This window comes from Larus michahellis, chromosome 6 (genome assembly GCF_964199755.1).
Source record: "Larus michahellis chromosome 6, bLarMic1.1, whole genome shotgun sequence".
NCBI classification, from domain to species: Eukaryota; Metazoa; Chordata; class Aves; order Charadriiformes; family Laridae; genus Larus; species Larus michahellis.
The window spans coordinates 61,860,906-61,877,346 of NC_133901.1; the positions used below are offsets into that span (position 1 = coordinate 61,860,906).

A 16,441-nucleotide genomic window follows, 5' to 3' on the forward strand; every position below is an offset into this window, starting at 1 on the left:
AGAATCCAAAATCAAACATTATTCGCGAATTAATATTGTTTATGCATATTAACAAATTTGAGGCTGATTTCATCTCTGCGCTGTCCTTTCAAGTGATCCATCAAATCGTAAAGGCAAGAGTTTGCCCAAAAGGCCCTGAATTTGACTCGATGCTCTAAACTTCAAAACTTCTGCCCAGGAAATTACGCCACATGCTCCTCTGCAGGTCCAGAGTTAGAACAACAAGCACAGCGTGCAAAGATACATCACCACTGAGGGCAGGGGGTGGCTCTAGCTTTGTCCTACGTCCAATTTGTCTTGGGATAATGAAGAAGAGAGTGGCAGCTTACCCCAGAGCCCAGGACAGGTACAGAAAGCTACTGAATCAACACTCACATCCCCCAGATCATGACCTTATGCTCCTGTACTTCCATGCTCCTTCTCCCCCAGGCAGTTGTACTGGGCTCCCCACCAGGTGTGGGTCAGGTGACAGAGGTGGCAGTTCAGCTTCAAGTCACAGTTAATGTGCTGACAAAGAATTCACAACTTGTTGTTCAACCAACATAAACCTTTTGCCCAAGTGTAGTTAGGGCTGAGCCAACAAACGTGGGTTTCTTGATGCAAAAGGTTGTGCTGTGCTCCAAATGCATCATCAGAATCACAGATTAGAGATGTCTTTTTAAAAATGTGCTCTGAACACGAGTTTTTGCTTCCAAAAATAACTTGTATTTTGCTCATATTAGAAGAGCAGGATGTTCTTTCCTGTCCTGAAGGGATAAGGAGGAAATGAGAACTATGGGTTTTTTATATGATATGAGCTACTATTCTTCTGGACTAGTGCTGTGAATCTGCATTTTTTTTTCCCCCAGCCTTAGCATTTTATTCCCCATGGACCTCATTTTGCTTCCATTCATGCTGATGTTACCCCAGCGAAGCTCTCTCTGATTTCAAAGGAATTCCTCCATATTTACAACCTCTCCCATCCTGAGGCAGTAGGCATTAGAAGGGAGGCAAACTACTGAAGACAGCAAATGCTGAATGTCTCAAATCCCTTTTCAAATGAGCTAAAGTCAGTTGAGAGACACGAGTGGGGGCATAAAGCATCCTTTCCTGTCCTCTGCGTTTGAAGGAAAGAGACGGCTGTTTGGAGGAAATGTGAACGTAATGGACTGTACATTCGTGTCCCATTGTACTGAGATCTGACAGGAAACACTTGGGGTTTGATTCAGGAAAAAGTAAATAGTATTCCTTTATAATACTCCCATAACCTCAGTTATCCTGCAGTATTTGACTACACCCCTGTCTTTAATGTATATATTCTCACAGCTCTCTCCAGAAGACCAGAAGGAAATCTGGCCACTGGGGAGCAGGGGAGGCATGGGAAGAGATCGTGCAGCATTTTCCAGCCGATGGCTCTCCTAAGTGACAGCAAAACTCCGGTGGCTCTCTCCCTTTTAAACCAAAGGGACACCGGAGCAGCTGCCATTACTGACTGCCACCATGGCGGTTCCTTATGGGAGGAGAGCTGCAAATACTGAACTTTGGGTAATTTCTGAACAGACTCCGCCAAGCCCATGAGAGCAGTCTCTCTCCATCGGCTCTCACCGTAACGTATAGGTGGCTGTGGCGAGGTCTCCCCCCACATGCGCAGGGCTGCAGACTCCTCAGCAGGCACTGGGGAATCCTTTGGCTGGAGGTTCACCCTGCAGCAGCATGGAAAAGGCTCCAGCCCCCAGCATTTAGCAACTTTGTTCCTCATACAGCCAGCTGAAGCTGAAGTGGTCTGCAGGATGGGTGCTGGCCCCTGGAAATGCCTTTCATGGCTCCTGAGGGAGCCTGCCCCCCAGCATGACGGGAGTCGGGGAGCTGTTACGGTCCTTTGTCCGCGGGGAACATGCAGTACCACCAGTGTTTGGCGTTTTGCTGTGTGGCTCTCGAAGCTGCAAAGATTGCAAAAGAAACCAAAAACCCCCACACATAACCCAGAAAAGACGGATTGAGGACACAATGCCCTTGATTGAAAAAGGAGGCACCCAGGAAACATTGTGGTATATATATTTTTTTTAACTAGAGCTAAAGTAATTTGGCATGCACGTCCCCTGAGCTGCTTCCTAAACCACAGCTGCACAAGGAATTATCTAGCTTTTAGCTGAAGTAACTCCTTAAAAAAAACCCCAACATGTAGGTCATTAAAGTGCTAATAAAAAATGTTGATGAATCTCTGAGCAGTGCTGTGATTATCTCTCTGTGGGGAATGAAGAACTCATTAACATGAGCTCCATGCCACTCCCTCCTCCTTTCTCAGAGTTTGGCATAAAGCAAGGAAACAAATGTTTGTGGTTTGGCCAAGTTTCTAATGAGTAGCTCAGCTAGGTCCACTGATTAGACACATGGCTTTATGGAGGGTGAAAAGGCTGCAGTGCTGTGTAAAGCTGCAAAGTATTTCTGCCAGACTGGGTCCTCAAAAACAAAACGCTTTACCTGTTGTGTGGATTTTTTGCAATGTATCTAGCAGGAAATGTACAGAGAGGGGGTTTCATTGACATGGCAGACAGGGAGCAATGCTGTGAGGTCCAGAGAGAGTAACAGCTGGATGTTATGTCTGAGGATCCACACTCCAAAAATGCGATGCTGTGATAGCTTGCTAGGGGGTTGGTTTCACTCTTCAAGTGTTCTTTTTTTTTTAAATACTACGCTACAGTCTGACCCCAAAAGAACAGTCCTGGCTATTACCCGTCCTCCCTGCTCTAGATGTTACCTCTGCTGTTCCACAGAAGGAGGTCTGTGCAGCAGCCCCCAGGCACAGCAGGAGCCCGCAGGCAGGCAGCACAGGCAGAGATCTCCATTTGCTGCTTCATCTGCAGGAGCTGCAGCATGGAGACCTGCCTAACTAGAACTGGCCGAGGCCAGCAACTCTCCAGCAGCACCTGGCAGTTCCTTCGAAGGAGGAACAAAACCTCCAGAACTAATAGGAGAAGCATCTCCCATGCAGGAAAGTTTCTTCCTGATCCTGCTTGTAATCCACGCATGGCCTGAATCATGAGACTTGTCATCTCCATAATCTTTCCACGAGTAAAGTAAAACTCATCCACATGCCCAGGAGAAGAAAACTCACCCTACAATAAACACGAAAGGCATCTTCGCATGCCTGAAAGCATTCTGCTGGGACAAACAACAGCTGCCTCTGAAATTCAGATCTCAAGGTGTGTGATCAATGTCATGCAGCAACTTGGTGCTCAAGTCGAGCTCCTGAGACATCCAGTCTGTCCCCTCCTGTTGCAGACAATGCATCGTATAATGACTTTAATAAACTTCATCTCAAAAGCAGTGAGATTTTTCCACTCCCAACACTGCCCCTGGAAAAGGTGGAATTTGATTGCTCTCATCATTAACAACCCTCCTCTAATTTCCAGCTTAAATTTGTGTGTGGCCAGTTCATACCCAATTGCTCTTGTGCCAACACCATCTCCAGCTAAGCAGTTGTCTGGGCCAGAGCGCAGAAGTCCCAACCCACTAATTTCATTGCAGCATCACACTCACTTTCAAAACCACACCTGAAGTTTGTAATTTCTTTGCCTTTTCAGGTTAAAAGTTTATTAAAACATGATACAGCTGTAATTTTTTCTAAAAGGAAATAGAAGGGATGAACATGCAAGGAACAGCCCTACCAATTCCATGAGTTTTATACTGACTAAATATGCAAATTGGAGAAAGCCAATTGCTTCAACCTTCATAGCGCACTCTGCATGTAGGTATATATTCTTCCTGGGCCCAAGGTAAATTTTAATTTCCTGCAACCACCATATAGTTAGAGGTCTTGTATTATAACATCTAAATAACAGATGCTGTACCATCTCATCCCATTATTACTGGCCGGTGCCTACAGGTTTCCACAGCGCTGGTCCAGTCAGGTGGAGCCATCTCAGTGCTGGGTATAAATTTGCAAAGTTAGAACATGTTCTGCACCCTCTCCCTATCCAAATCAAACAACCCGTGGCCGGATAGTTTGGTTCCTCAACCAGATTTTTCTCCTAAGACCTCTCTTGCTCCCAATGGGCCTTGCTTGCCTTTCTGTGTGGTGGACGTGCAGCTCCTATACTGGTGTGGTGGCACCAGCCAGCAGAGCTGGAGCCTCTTTGGTGGCTCCATCAGAAGAGGGCCCCGGGCAGGCGGTGTCTTCACCCTACCCTTGCTCCAGCCCAGCTCATTTCCCCGTGATCACAGTCCCCAAGGGGATCTTTAAAAGACAGCAGTACGCAGAATAAAAACGTTTTGTCCCCGAACCTTTGCGCAAGTGAAGCTAGTTGCGCAAGTAATTTTACACCTGTAAGCAGTATTGCTGATGTCAAAGGGAACTTTTAAGACTTCCGAGCATATTTTAGACGACTTCTGAGTTTTAGAAATAATTAAAAATGTAATTAAAATATAGACTTTTTTGCATATAAAGGACAGCTATCACCCAGGGCTTCTGTAACTTTGGATGGCTGGTCAGGACGGCTCAGAGGTGAGCAGACCAGCCCCGAAACCGAGAAACCAGTAACTTTGGGTGGGGAACCAAGACGGAGATGACTTCAGCTGCAAAGCAGAACAATTACAGAAAGCCAAAAAAAAAAAAAAGGACAGTTTTTTTTTTAGCCAGGGCTGCTTTTGTCCCTGCAGATGGGGCGAGAGCCTTCTCCTCAGCAGCCCCAAGCCATCTGGAGAAGCCTTCTGCTGCCTTTCAGCCCCAAAGGATGTTTAAATCTCTCAAAAATTCACCTCAAAGCTGGGTTGCTTTTTTTTTTTTTGGGGGGGGGGGAGGTGTTAGTCATTGTTGGGGTTTGGGGGGGGGGGGAGGGGTTTAGTCACTATTCCCACATGCACCTCATTTTATCCCCCTCTCCCTCCTCAGCTGTGCCCTGGGCATTGCAGGCTCCATCTCCTCAACAATGGAGGGCGGCCGGGAGGAGGACACTGGCGCTGCCGTCGCCGCCCCTCGGCCAAGTTGGAAGCCGAGGCGAGGGTGAGGGGGGGCGGCGGCCGCCGCCCCCCCTCACCCTCGCCCCGGCTTCCAACTTGGCCGAGGGGCGACCGCAGAAGGCGGGCGGGCGAGTCCCCCTCGCTCAGCTGCTAGATAGTGAGCCACGGCGGGCGGGCGGGCGCGGGAGGAGGAGCCCAGGTGTCCCTTCCTGCCACATAGTGCGCCGCCCCCTTTCCTTCCCCCCCCCCGCCCGCCCTCCGCGGTGGTGCTGGGGCTCCCGCCACCGGCCAGGAGGGATGGACTGAAGCACAAAGGCGCCGGCCCGCTGAGGTAACGCTCCCGCCGTGTGGGGAGAGGAGGAAGGAGAAGGGGGATCCTCTCCTTTCCCCCCTGAAGGCGGTTATGGCCGAGCCGTTGGGGAAAGGAGGGGTGGCTGGAGGCCTGGCGCGCTTCGCCCCCCCCCCGCCTCCCCCGTCCCCTCAGCCGCCTTACGGCCCTGAGGCGAGCGCGGGCTGAGGCGGTGTGTGGGGCGAGCGAGGGGGGGGGACGACGCAGCGGTCGCCATGGGGCTGAGGCGATGTGTGGGGCGAGTGTGTGTGTGTGGGGCACTGCGGTCGCCGTGGGGCTGAGGAGGGGAACTTCTCTGTGGGTTGTACGCCAGCTCCGGGGTGGGGGGGAGATGCTGCAGTGCTGCCTTTCTGCCTCGGAAAAGGAGCAGGGCTTTAAATAATGCGCCCGCTGCTCGGTAACTCTGCTAATCAAATAAAACCTTGGGAGTAATTATTATCATTACGGACTGCCCTTGCTCCATCGCGAGGCTCCGGAGTCCCTGTGAGGCTCGGGGAACTTCTTAAAATCCGTGTTCTTGAGGATTTCTGGGGTTTTTTTCCTGCGTTGAATCGCGCAGGGCTCCACCTTCGCCGCGGGTAGCGGTGCGGGGAGCCCCGGAATGCTGTTTCCCGGGAATGCGGTTTCCCGGTGGAGGCGCGGGAATGCTGGTCACGGCGGGGCCAACCTGGCCGGCGTCTGCCCCGCTCCTGCGGCGTTCGCTCCCGCTCCGGGGTTATTTTCATTGCGCCTTTATATTAGCCACGACGAAATTCAACCATTGCTGCCCCTGAACTTCAGGCTCCAGAAATGAGGGTTACGACAGGCCTTTGGGGAGTTTGCGCCTCCGTTCTAGTCTCAACCCAAGGCAGTTTTCATCTCGCGTTAAAAAGCTTATTTAGGAATTCGTAGCGGATTTATCCATCGGTGTTCGTCCCGTACTTCAGGGCAGGTGGGCAGGGTCTGCAAGGCTGAGCGACATGAATTTAGCAGGGAAGCCTTGGACTGGCTCTGTAAGGAGTGCAGAGCATGCCTCAAAAGCAGCAACTGCCGGTCACGGAGGTGGGTTGCTTCTGTTTCTGCCTTCTCAGCATTGTTATGTTACAGGTGGGTTGAGGCTGTATCTGCTGGTTTTCATCCATTGGTCCTGGATTCGTGGCTGGAGGGTAGTGATGTGATACCAAGCAGAGGAAAAATGTGTAGGATTATGCCTCATCTGTGTGGTGCCACTATGTGGAGGAGTTACGTTTTAAATAGATAATAGATAAAATCAATGGCAGTGAATATCTGGGCAAAAAATAATTGGCCAAGGGTTATAAAAACATGACTGCATGAAATTGCTGAATTACTAGTTGTGCGGGAGAAGTTGTTGCTTAAATCGGCTTTGGTACCACAGGGAATGAAGCTGATAAATGTGACCTTAGCCTTTAAAAAAGGGCTTTGGTGTGCCTGGGGCAGCTTCAGGCTGTCTCACCTGCCTCCTGGTCTAGTTGCTGGTGACTGGAGTAAAGCAGAGGTGTGGTGGGCGTATGGCTGTGTGTGATCTGCTGGGAAGGAGCAGTGGTGGCTTTGGGGGGAGCAGCGGGAGCCGGGGCAGTCCTGCACGTGGCTGCTTTGGCAGCAGATCCGCTGTGAAAGGCTCGTTTTTGCCTCCCTGCCAGGCTTTGCCAGCATGTCTCACATACCAGGGAGTTCTTTGGTCTGCACACCCTGTCACGTAAGTGGCCTGGCTGAAGACAGCATGTGAACTCCTCATTCGAGCTTCCTTGGTGGTATCCAGTACTTGCAGGGAAGGAAGGTGTGAACTCTGGGAATGCTGTGGGCTCTTGGGCTGTTATTGGAGGAGCTCCTCAATGCTACTTTGAGTAAGGAGTGCACGTGCTCCTCAGTGAAACAAAATGATAGTGGTGTGATTAATAGCATAGACTAGTTTTAACTTTAGAAATTTTCACGTTAACACTTCTAGTGATACTCACGTTATTTTTCAGAAGACATTACTTGCCTTGAGTTTTCACTGGGAGAATGTGAAGCCCTAAGCAGGGAGGAAGGGGTGGGCTCTTCAGGGCCTGAGTGTTTAATGATCAAGGTTAGTGCACAATGATGATGATGAAGCATGTCCTTAATTCTTGACCAATAGATGGAGTGCTGCTACGCTTTAGGATATCTGGGGGTTTAATGGTCTCTTGGTTAAATCAGTCATTATCTTTGAATCTTGCCTGAGGATTGAGGCAGATGACATTTTTGTTTAAGGAAGTGATGATTTTAGGGTGGTGCAGTCCAGCTGTTGTGTGTGCTGTGATCATCTAACCCTAAGAGGAGGTCCAGGTGGTGCCTCTCACATCAGAGACTTTGTATTGCTTGTAGAGTGGGTGGACTTGAGTGATCTGGGTGAATGGGGATGTTGCAGGTGTACTGCAGCTCTTCTGTCGAACCTTTGCTGGTTATGAAATGAGCATCAGTCATTCGACAGGGCTGGATGAACCGAGCTGGGTTCAGTGTAACTGTGCTGGAACTGCCCCTGTTGCATGTGATGTTAGAGGTGACATTGCATACAGGGCTGCCTGCTTTTGTTCAGCTCAACTGGTTAGAGGCCAAATGACCTGGCATAAGACAATATTTGCTGTGAAAATCATCAGAAATTAACACCTGTTAAGAGACAAAAAATGAAAAATATTTTAAGACAGGCCAATGTTAGTTTGTTTCCTTTTGTAAGTGGAATGTTTTACAGATCAAAACTTGAAATGAACGAAGGCAGAAGGCTGTTAGTTTTTTCTCTTTTTAAAATCATTGCTGCTGGTTAAAACTGCAACAAATGTCCTTGCCGCACTGTGGATGGTGTTGGAATGGTAATGCTTTAAAAAAAAAAAAAATTAATATAGGAGAGTAACTTGTGTGACTTTCAGCTGGTGCATAAAATCGCCTTTGCTAGCTTTTGTTAAACTGGATAAAAATTATTGTTTCTTTAAAAATGTTCTATAACTTCAGCAGCCATAGCAACCTCTAGCTATTATTTCCCTTGTAAATCAATTTTGCATTTTCATAGTGCTGCTGTTTGAAAAACTGAGTCGGTCATTGTTTTGGTATTGACTTAGAAGAATGCAATCTGTATTATTTAATAACATTGCTTCCCATTACATCACAGGCTTTTCTTCAAGCTCTGTTTTGAAATGCTGGTTGCCATATGAGGGATGGTGGCATGGCTTCTAGTAGGGTTCTTGGGGGGTGGTTGTCTTTTTTGTAGCATTTCTTGGCAGATTAAGATGAATAAAAGCTAGTTGACCCTTAGGGAATAAGCAGTAACTTAGTCATTGTGTGTTAATGTTAGATCTGTTTGCCACAGAGTCTATTCTGCTTCCTATATTAACTTTGAGTCACTTGGCATATGGGGAAACACTTTTGTTTCTTTTCTGTATTCAAGATAACCCAAGTTGTACGTCACTGCAGATGACATTTTGAGGTGTTTCTTTTAAAGATATCCTAGCAAGGATGTGGCGATTTTGTGGATAACTTGTGGTCTGGATTATATAGTTAAGACAAACCAATTTTTATTAAAAGTGGTTGGATAAGAAAGTATCTTTACTTATGGCATGCTGTTCGTCTAGGCTATGGGAGGGGCGTATCACTTCAAAATCATCAGTGAACTGGAAAATGTTTACTACTAAAAAATTGAGGTTTCCTTTGGATTCATTGAAGTTAGACAGTGAAAGAAGGCTTCAGAGCTTCAAACCTCAGTGTGAGTTGGTTGGGTTTTTCACCCTGGATCTTCACAGTTTGGCAAATGTGATGTAGGTATCTATTTAGTTAGGACTCTGGGCGCATATTAAATGTCGTATGTGTCTTATGGTAGTAATATCAATTCTGCTTGACAAGGAAGCAATCAGCTGTTACAAAGTGCTAACTAGGGAAATAAATAATAAATAGCCTCATTCATTGTTCCAGTCTCTTAAACTGTTCTGGTCTTAGCTGGGCAAAGAAACTCTCTTCTTGCCTTGTATTGTTTAACGTGTTAAAACCCTAGTGATGTCAAATCAGCAGGTAGTTTTCATGTGAGTTAGCAGGTTGAGGTGAAGATCAGTAAACTGCAGCTTGCTTTGTAGCTTTTCATGTTGTGTTGTCTTGACCCACAGCAGCTAACAGCTGGTAAATCCCTTTTCCCTTGTGCAGTCCATACCTCCTGAAGTTATTTCTCCAGCTGAAGTACATGGCAGTCTTGAATACCATAGAGTTGATGGCAGCTTGCTGCTGCTCTTATTGTCACTGTGCTGCCCTGAATTAGTGGGTAACCTAGCACAGTGTTGGTGTTAATAGTAGCTGGCATTTCAGCCAAGAGCTAAACTGTCTGCTGTGCTGACCAAAGTAAGAGGATTCTGTTGAATTGCTTTGAAAATCTGTTCTTGCTGTCTTCATCTATACCTGTCATAACTGGTCTCAAGATAGTATTTTTTTTATTGTTGCATGTATTCAATTATTACATGATATGGGTTGTGGTTTGTTTGTTTTTTGTTTGGGTTTTTTTTTGTAGAAAACAAGCATTCCTATGCATATTCTCCATAGCTATTACATTAAAGATGACATAGTTTAGAGGCCAGTTGGATCTGCATCTTGTGTTTGCTGATGCACAGTAAATGTTAGTTCTGGAAATAGGGTGTTTACCACCCAACCAAGCATTGGTAAATAGAATGCAAAATAGGGTAGTTTACTTATTGGCTAAAGCTTGCTTTACTTGTTCTAATACAGTAAAAACAAGAAAGGAAAAATATAACTTGAAATATCCACCACTCCACACCCCCCAAATGGGGACTGTCTTTCATTAAAGAAATGCTTTTTTTAACAGCTCTAGAAGTCGTGACAGAATGCTGTGGAAGCGATTTGGTACTGAAGTTGTCTGTGTGATTCAAATAAATCATTTCTAGATCAATGAAAATTATAAGTTGGCTGGGTTCAGAGAGATTGCTGATATAACATAAATTGTTTCATATAATCTAGTATGCTGGTACTTTCTTAGCAACCCATATGACATTTTAGTCTTTATGGATTTATATACAAAAAACTCTGTATTTATAAAGAGCATCAGTAAGGCCACAAAGTCAAGTATTTGAAAGCTGAGTAGTGCTTTCCAAAGAAGATATTCTGGATTTAAAAATGAAAATTAAACTATAGCCTTGGAAAGCATACTTATTAGCCTTTTTGTCAGGAAGAGTAGAAGTGTTTTGTCTCAGGTGCTTCAGATGTAGCAGACACTTGGAAGAGGCAACCTTCAGCCTAATAAATGAAAAATTAGGTGAAATTGAAAATAGGATTTTGGGATGGAAACAGCAGACAATACTGGGCAGTGCATCGAGCTCTGTCTAGAACTGAATACAATGACACAAAAGTAGTGACCTCGCAAGTACCTTTGTGTTTTCCTCACTCAATACACAACCATTTTTAGGAGTGCTAATGAATTGCTTAACACTTTCTCCAGGCTCCTGGTCAGTGCTAAAACGGGAGTAAAGCACAATTCAAGCCAGCTCTCTTTTAATATATCAGTTATTGCTACACACCAGCCAGCCTACCATATCTGCTGGGCATCCTGAACCACCAAAACTAAACTAAAAGACTTAATTCTTAGAACATACAAATTTTATTTGGACATTGCATGATATAGTAGCCTATACAGTGGAAGGTAAGATCGAGTATTCTCTTGTGACTGTTTTCACAAGTATTATCTGCAATTTCTATGATGGTACTGAAATTCAGGGTGCAAGAAGCTGTATATGAAATTAATACCTGGCACTCCCATGTTAACTGAATACAATATTAGCCCTACTGATGTAGTATTACTGCCATAATAAATGAATAACTAGTCAATAGATATTTTTGTTATCATGATTAAATTGTGATGGTGCCCACAACAAGCCCATCGTCCTGTTTCAGATCTTGATTGCATATGAAACATTGTACTAAATGCCCAGTTAAGGAGTAATTTTTTTTTGTAATTTCACAGTTAATCTGTACAACTTTTGGATTTCAATGGCAGCTGGCTTTAAATGCCTGTTTGTCTAGAAGTATATGCAAAGGCAAAACTCTTCGGGTGACTCAAATTTTTTTTGACCCAGCTGTCAGGGTAGAGAGCAGAAGATGTTCATGGTGTTTAATTCATTTACGAAACAAAAGCTGTTGTGTCTTAGAGCAAACTGTGTATTCTTACGCCAAAGGTTGTGTAATTTTCTAATTCCTAAAGTTGAGGTTGTAAAAGAATCTGTAGGTATGTGTTGACTTTATTTTTTCTTTTTCCATTCCCATCGATGGGCACAATACTGAATACAAATTAGATTTCTTATTGACGTGCTGATTGTTATGGATTGACTATCCAGAGCTATTTGTCTTTGATGCGTAGCTGACTTGGCACTCAAAGGACACGTGCATGTTCTGTGTTAAATGGCTTAAGGACTGGAGTGACACAATCGGAGAGCTTGGCAGATAACTCTGCATGCACATGATTTGGAACAAAAAAACTCCCATCTTATAAGACTAAGTGTCCAAAGTAGATCACTCACTCAAATTTTCATAAATATTTTTATTGCAAAGATTTAATCCTGAGCAGCTGAGGAAGAAAAATGAAGTTGTGATACATGCTTTAATAATGGCTAGTGCAATGTTTTGTAAAGCAAAACATGCCTGTAACCAGCAAAGCCCTCTTTATATGTCTTGTTTCTTATCAACCTGACCAAAATCAGAGTTCTGGTATCAAGCAAAAAAATAAGAAATATGCAGAAGAAGTTGCAAATACATTGAGATTTTTTTGGTTGGGTTTTTTTTAAATAAAACAAAAAAAACCCCAACAACCAAACCCAAACCAGAAACCAAACCCAGGGGTCTGGCAGTCAGGTTCTCTCCTCCTTTTTTTTACTCTGTTTTGAACTTAGTTTAAATAGTTTTGCAGCATGCAAAGAGATTGAATACATCTGTGTAGTGCTAGCATGAGTGAGTCTGTACTCAAAAACAGGTTAGTTCAAAAAAAAAAAAGATAACTCTTGAAATGAATCCAGGTAGCTTCCTAGTTAAAACATATCAAATAACATAAAGCATGTGAACTCCAGACAACTCAGTTTAACTATATAAAACGTTTAAGCTGTAAAACATCAGGAGGTTTTTTTTTTATAGGTGCCTGGATAATTTGCCCGTAGGTGGCAGAGGGGCAGTGTGGGTTCCCTTTTTACATCAGATGTTTTCCTGTGAGCCAAGCACTTGGGGAAAAACTGAAATACTGCTTCCTCTTTAAGTGGTTGTTGCATACATGTTAAGCTCTTTGTATGTGTTCACTTAAGCTTAGGTGTTTTTAAACAGCTGTGTCCCTAATTTTACATGCTCTAAGACAACTCCTGGTTAAAGGCTAGATTTCAAAGGCTGCTTAGTTCTTCTCAAACACTGCACCATTCAAAATGGAAATTTTTGCTGTCTGGTCAGCAGAAAATGTTCTTTTTCTTGCCAATCCTAATGTGAGTGTTTTATTGCATGTCAGTGCTTCTAATCAAATCAAGTGACTTGTAATGTATTGCCAGGTAAGATCCCATGGCCTTCAAAATATCTTAAATCTGAACTTTCCAGTTGCCTGGATCAAGACACCGTTTCTTCAGCGATGGACACAAAGTGTCCAATGGAGACTTAAGTGTGGTGGGATGTCTTCTACACCAGAGAAGTGCCATCCAGCACCGGCAGTCAACATTTCAGTCCTATGCTTCGTGAAATCTTTGCTTAGATGTGAAGATTGCCAGTCTCTCCTCAGATGGCAAACACATACAACATAACTTGGAGTGAAAAGGAGAGAGAAGTCTGAGTGGAGACACAGGAGGTAGGAGCGCTCTGCTCCATAGACAAGGTGAGCAGAAGCTCAAGCTCACCCAGTGGTTCCAGTGCCAGGAGCTTTGGCTGCCTGGTCTTTTCTTTTAGCTGGAAAAATAGACTGCGTAGCCCATATGTATCTACAGAGCAATATCAAGCAATATTAATATGGGCAACATTTTCCAAGAACCTTACTTGCTATACGGCACTTCTCACAGACCCAAGCTTTAGAAACCTGTTTCACAGGAGCCCACAAGACACAACAAAGTACAGTAGTCTTATTGACCGAATACTTGTGTTAGGAGAACCTATCTTTCTGTTGGAAAAATTCTGTTTCCTTGTTGGAAAAAGGTTCATTGAAATCCTCTCCTTTAGGGAGAAAATAATAAAAACTTTTAAAAATCAGGTGTATTTCTCCCTTTCCTATTAATATTGTTGCATAAGGCTCTGCTGTATGTGCAATACTGAATAAAAAGAATTAGCTAATGGTGGGAGTAAGAATAACAATGTCATATTTATAACCTGGGCTAGCCTTTAACAAGAAAAAATAGCTCGAGGTATACCATGTAACACCAGTGTCTGGCTACTATCAAACATGCTGCAAACGTATAGTAACAGGTATTGTGTGCAGTAAATCTATCTTTGTAGTAGAAACTTGATGTTGTTGCTATTCCCAGGGGGTAAGTTGAATTACATTATTACTGAGGCTGAGCTAACAGAGCTTTGCTTATAGTATATATAGAGACAAGATGGTTCTTCACAGAGAGGTGACCTTTGCTGTATTTTGGTTTCAGATTTCACAGGGACCTATTTCAAAGTTTTTAGCTTCAGTCCACACCCTGCTGGTAGTTAGCTATAAAAATCTCTTTGAAGAAAGTTTAAAAAAAAAAAAAAGTCTACACTTTATTACTTTGTTAAAGTTAGATAAAGGTCATTTGTTTGTTCCTTTTGTAATATACACTGCTGCTGCTGTTACTTGTCAATATAACTGATAGTTCAAGGATTAAATTAAAGCTACAGAATTACTGGTTACAATGTGCAAATGCATAGTGTAAGTAATTCTTTTTTATGACTCTTCTGTTTATTAGTTAACTCGAAGAATGTGTACTAGCATATATTTGTCCTGGGGAAGCTATTATGGTTTACATGGTATAATGTAGTGTACTCCTTCCAAGGTTATTCCATCCTCTCTCTAAACTTTTTTTGGGTTCTCTAAAACTAATTTAAAGAAATAAATTAAAGCCCTGTAATCCTATTTAAGAACTCGGGCAAATAAGAAGTCTGTGTGTTCCAATAAATATAATCACCTCTTTAATACAGTCACTCCTCTCTAGAACTCTGATTTCCATCAGATTAAAATATTTGGTTTGTACATTACAACTAAGCTAAAGGGGATATCCTGCTTTTCGCTCCTGGCCCTGTGGTCCTGCCCCATCCTCTCTTGTGTAAGCCCTGCTGCTCGCTGAACTTCTGCAATTCACTATAAATTGCAGCAAAATACTTCCTCTCCCCTCCACTTCTGCATTAACTCTCCTTAATAAGTTGAATTAGCTCAAGAGATGGTTGAGCGAGCACTGGAGTGGGTGCAAGGTGTCGAAGGCAACAGTAAGAAGCTGCGGGGAAAGGGAGGAATAGGGAGATGGGGGACTGTCAGTGCCGAGCTCCAGGTTGACTCTAGCCCTTAATCCTTCGGTGGTGACAGCTCTGCAGGGTCCTGCCTGCAGTACTGGGAGGCAATGCGAAAATGTAACTGGAAGGTGTTTGTGAGTTGAGCCTTCTGCAAGGGGACTTGTTCGTAGGAAAGTAAGAATGAAAAAGCTGTTTCTCTAAGCTTGGAGATATGAGGGAGCAGCCACTAAGTTACAAGGTTCCCCTCTACCCTCCCAGTACTCTCAAAATCTGAGGGGGAATGGTCTTAATTAAGGGGAGGCTTTTGGAGTTAAACACAATGTTTTGGAGAAACTATGTAGACCTTTAAATTATTTTAACTAAAATAATTTCAGCATGCTGGGCTGAGCTGCTCTTTGGCTCACGTGTCATGCACCCATATTCCAGCTCTGTGAAGCTGCCAGTGAGTGACAGTCCTGACTGGTGTGGAGGTGTTGGGTGCTTGGGGTTGCCTTCTGTAACAGCATTCCCTTGTCTCCAGCGCCTGTGGTATACGTGCACAGCACAAGACGCACCCCTAAATTTTCTGTTGTAAAATAAAAAGGTTTTCATTGCTGAACAGCATGTGCCACTGCTGCTCTAATTTTTTGGTTCTATTTCATAGTTATGTATAAGAAATTGAGGTTAAATATTGCCATAGGAAAACTTCGTTGTGTCAGGTAGACCACAGTGTCTATATGTTTAGGAACATATAGAACAAATAGAACAAATTATTTCTCTGGTGAGAGAAAGGGATGGGGTTGCACATTACTGGACGTAATGAACTTATGCATATGTTTACAAGACAACTTCATATACATAAAGAAGTAAGAATTACATTGAGGAAAATGCATACAAATAAGTTGTTTAATGTAGCTCAGCCTGCCTCCCAAAACATTAACTATGACTTGCAGTCTCTTACATCCCTTTGAAAATGGTATTGGCTCTCTTCTCTTTCCATCCAGATTTTCATCAGTTAAATGATGTGTAAGAAAACCTAGTGTTGCTACCAACAAATTTGGCAGAAGAATTGTTTTAGAAATGTAATGCTGAGTTTCCAACAGCAGAAAGCTGTTTGCTGTTTAAGTTGACTGAAATCGTTCCAGTTAGTTTTTGTGCAGGTGGGGAATGATACAAATTCACAGTGTGAATAGTGGTCCTGCAGATGCACTTCATGGTCTTCGGTGCTGGGTCCTCCTAGCTTTTTCCTGCACCTCTCCTTTTTCTTTTTTCTCTTTTCCTAGCTGCAGTGAAGCATCCATTGTCTTCAAAAGTTTGTATTTTGTTTGATGTGATGTGCAGGCTTCAGTGCAGATACTTAAGGAGTCTTACCAAAGTAATACTGGCTCAGTCAGAGTAAAGATGCTTTAGTTAAATAGACTATGGCTATGTTTAAAAATAACAGCTCTGTCTGTGTCAGCGTGTTGGACGACCTGATAGTGACTTTCAACAGAAAGAGCTTCTGAAAATTACTTTGCCCCCAATTACGGATTGCCCCCAGTGTGATCTTGTTTTCTTTTGGTAACATTTTGGTGTTAGATGAACCAAAACAGCCCCTGAATTCTAAATGTGATTAGCCAAACAGCTTCAAAGAGAGCTTGTTGTACTGGACACCTTTTATATGCACAAACAGTAATAGCAGCACTTCTGCTCTTCTTCAGTTTGTCAAAACAGTGGTGTCTGGGGTTGGGTGCACACACCATC

The 16,441-nt window shown here is 43.8% G+C and overlaps 1 protein-coding gene across 12 annotated transcripts in view; it reads left to right on the forward strand.

Moving 5' to 3' along the window:
* The window catches only part of ADD3 (adducin 3), a 112,813-nt gene that overhangs the window by 6,675 nt on the left and 89,697 nt on the right, over positions 1–16,441 (forward strand). For 2 of the 12 annotated variants that reach the window (XM_074592900.1, XM_074592918.1), the window contains exon 1: positions 5,037–5,269. The exons of 4 other annotated variants lie outside the window; for them this stretch is intronic. The gene's annotated coding sequence lies outside the window, so the exon portion shown is untranslated. Of the gene's footprint in view, positions 1–5,021; positions 5,270–6,148; positions 6,329–16,441 lie in introns of those variants that run through there. 6 more of the 12 variants (XM_074592910.1, XM_074592908.1, XM_074592916.1 and 3 more) reach the window with 6 other exon arrangements.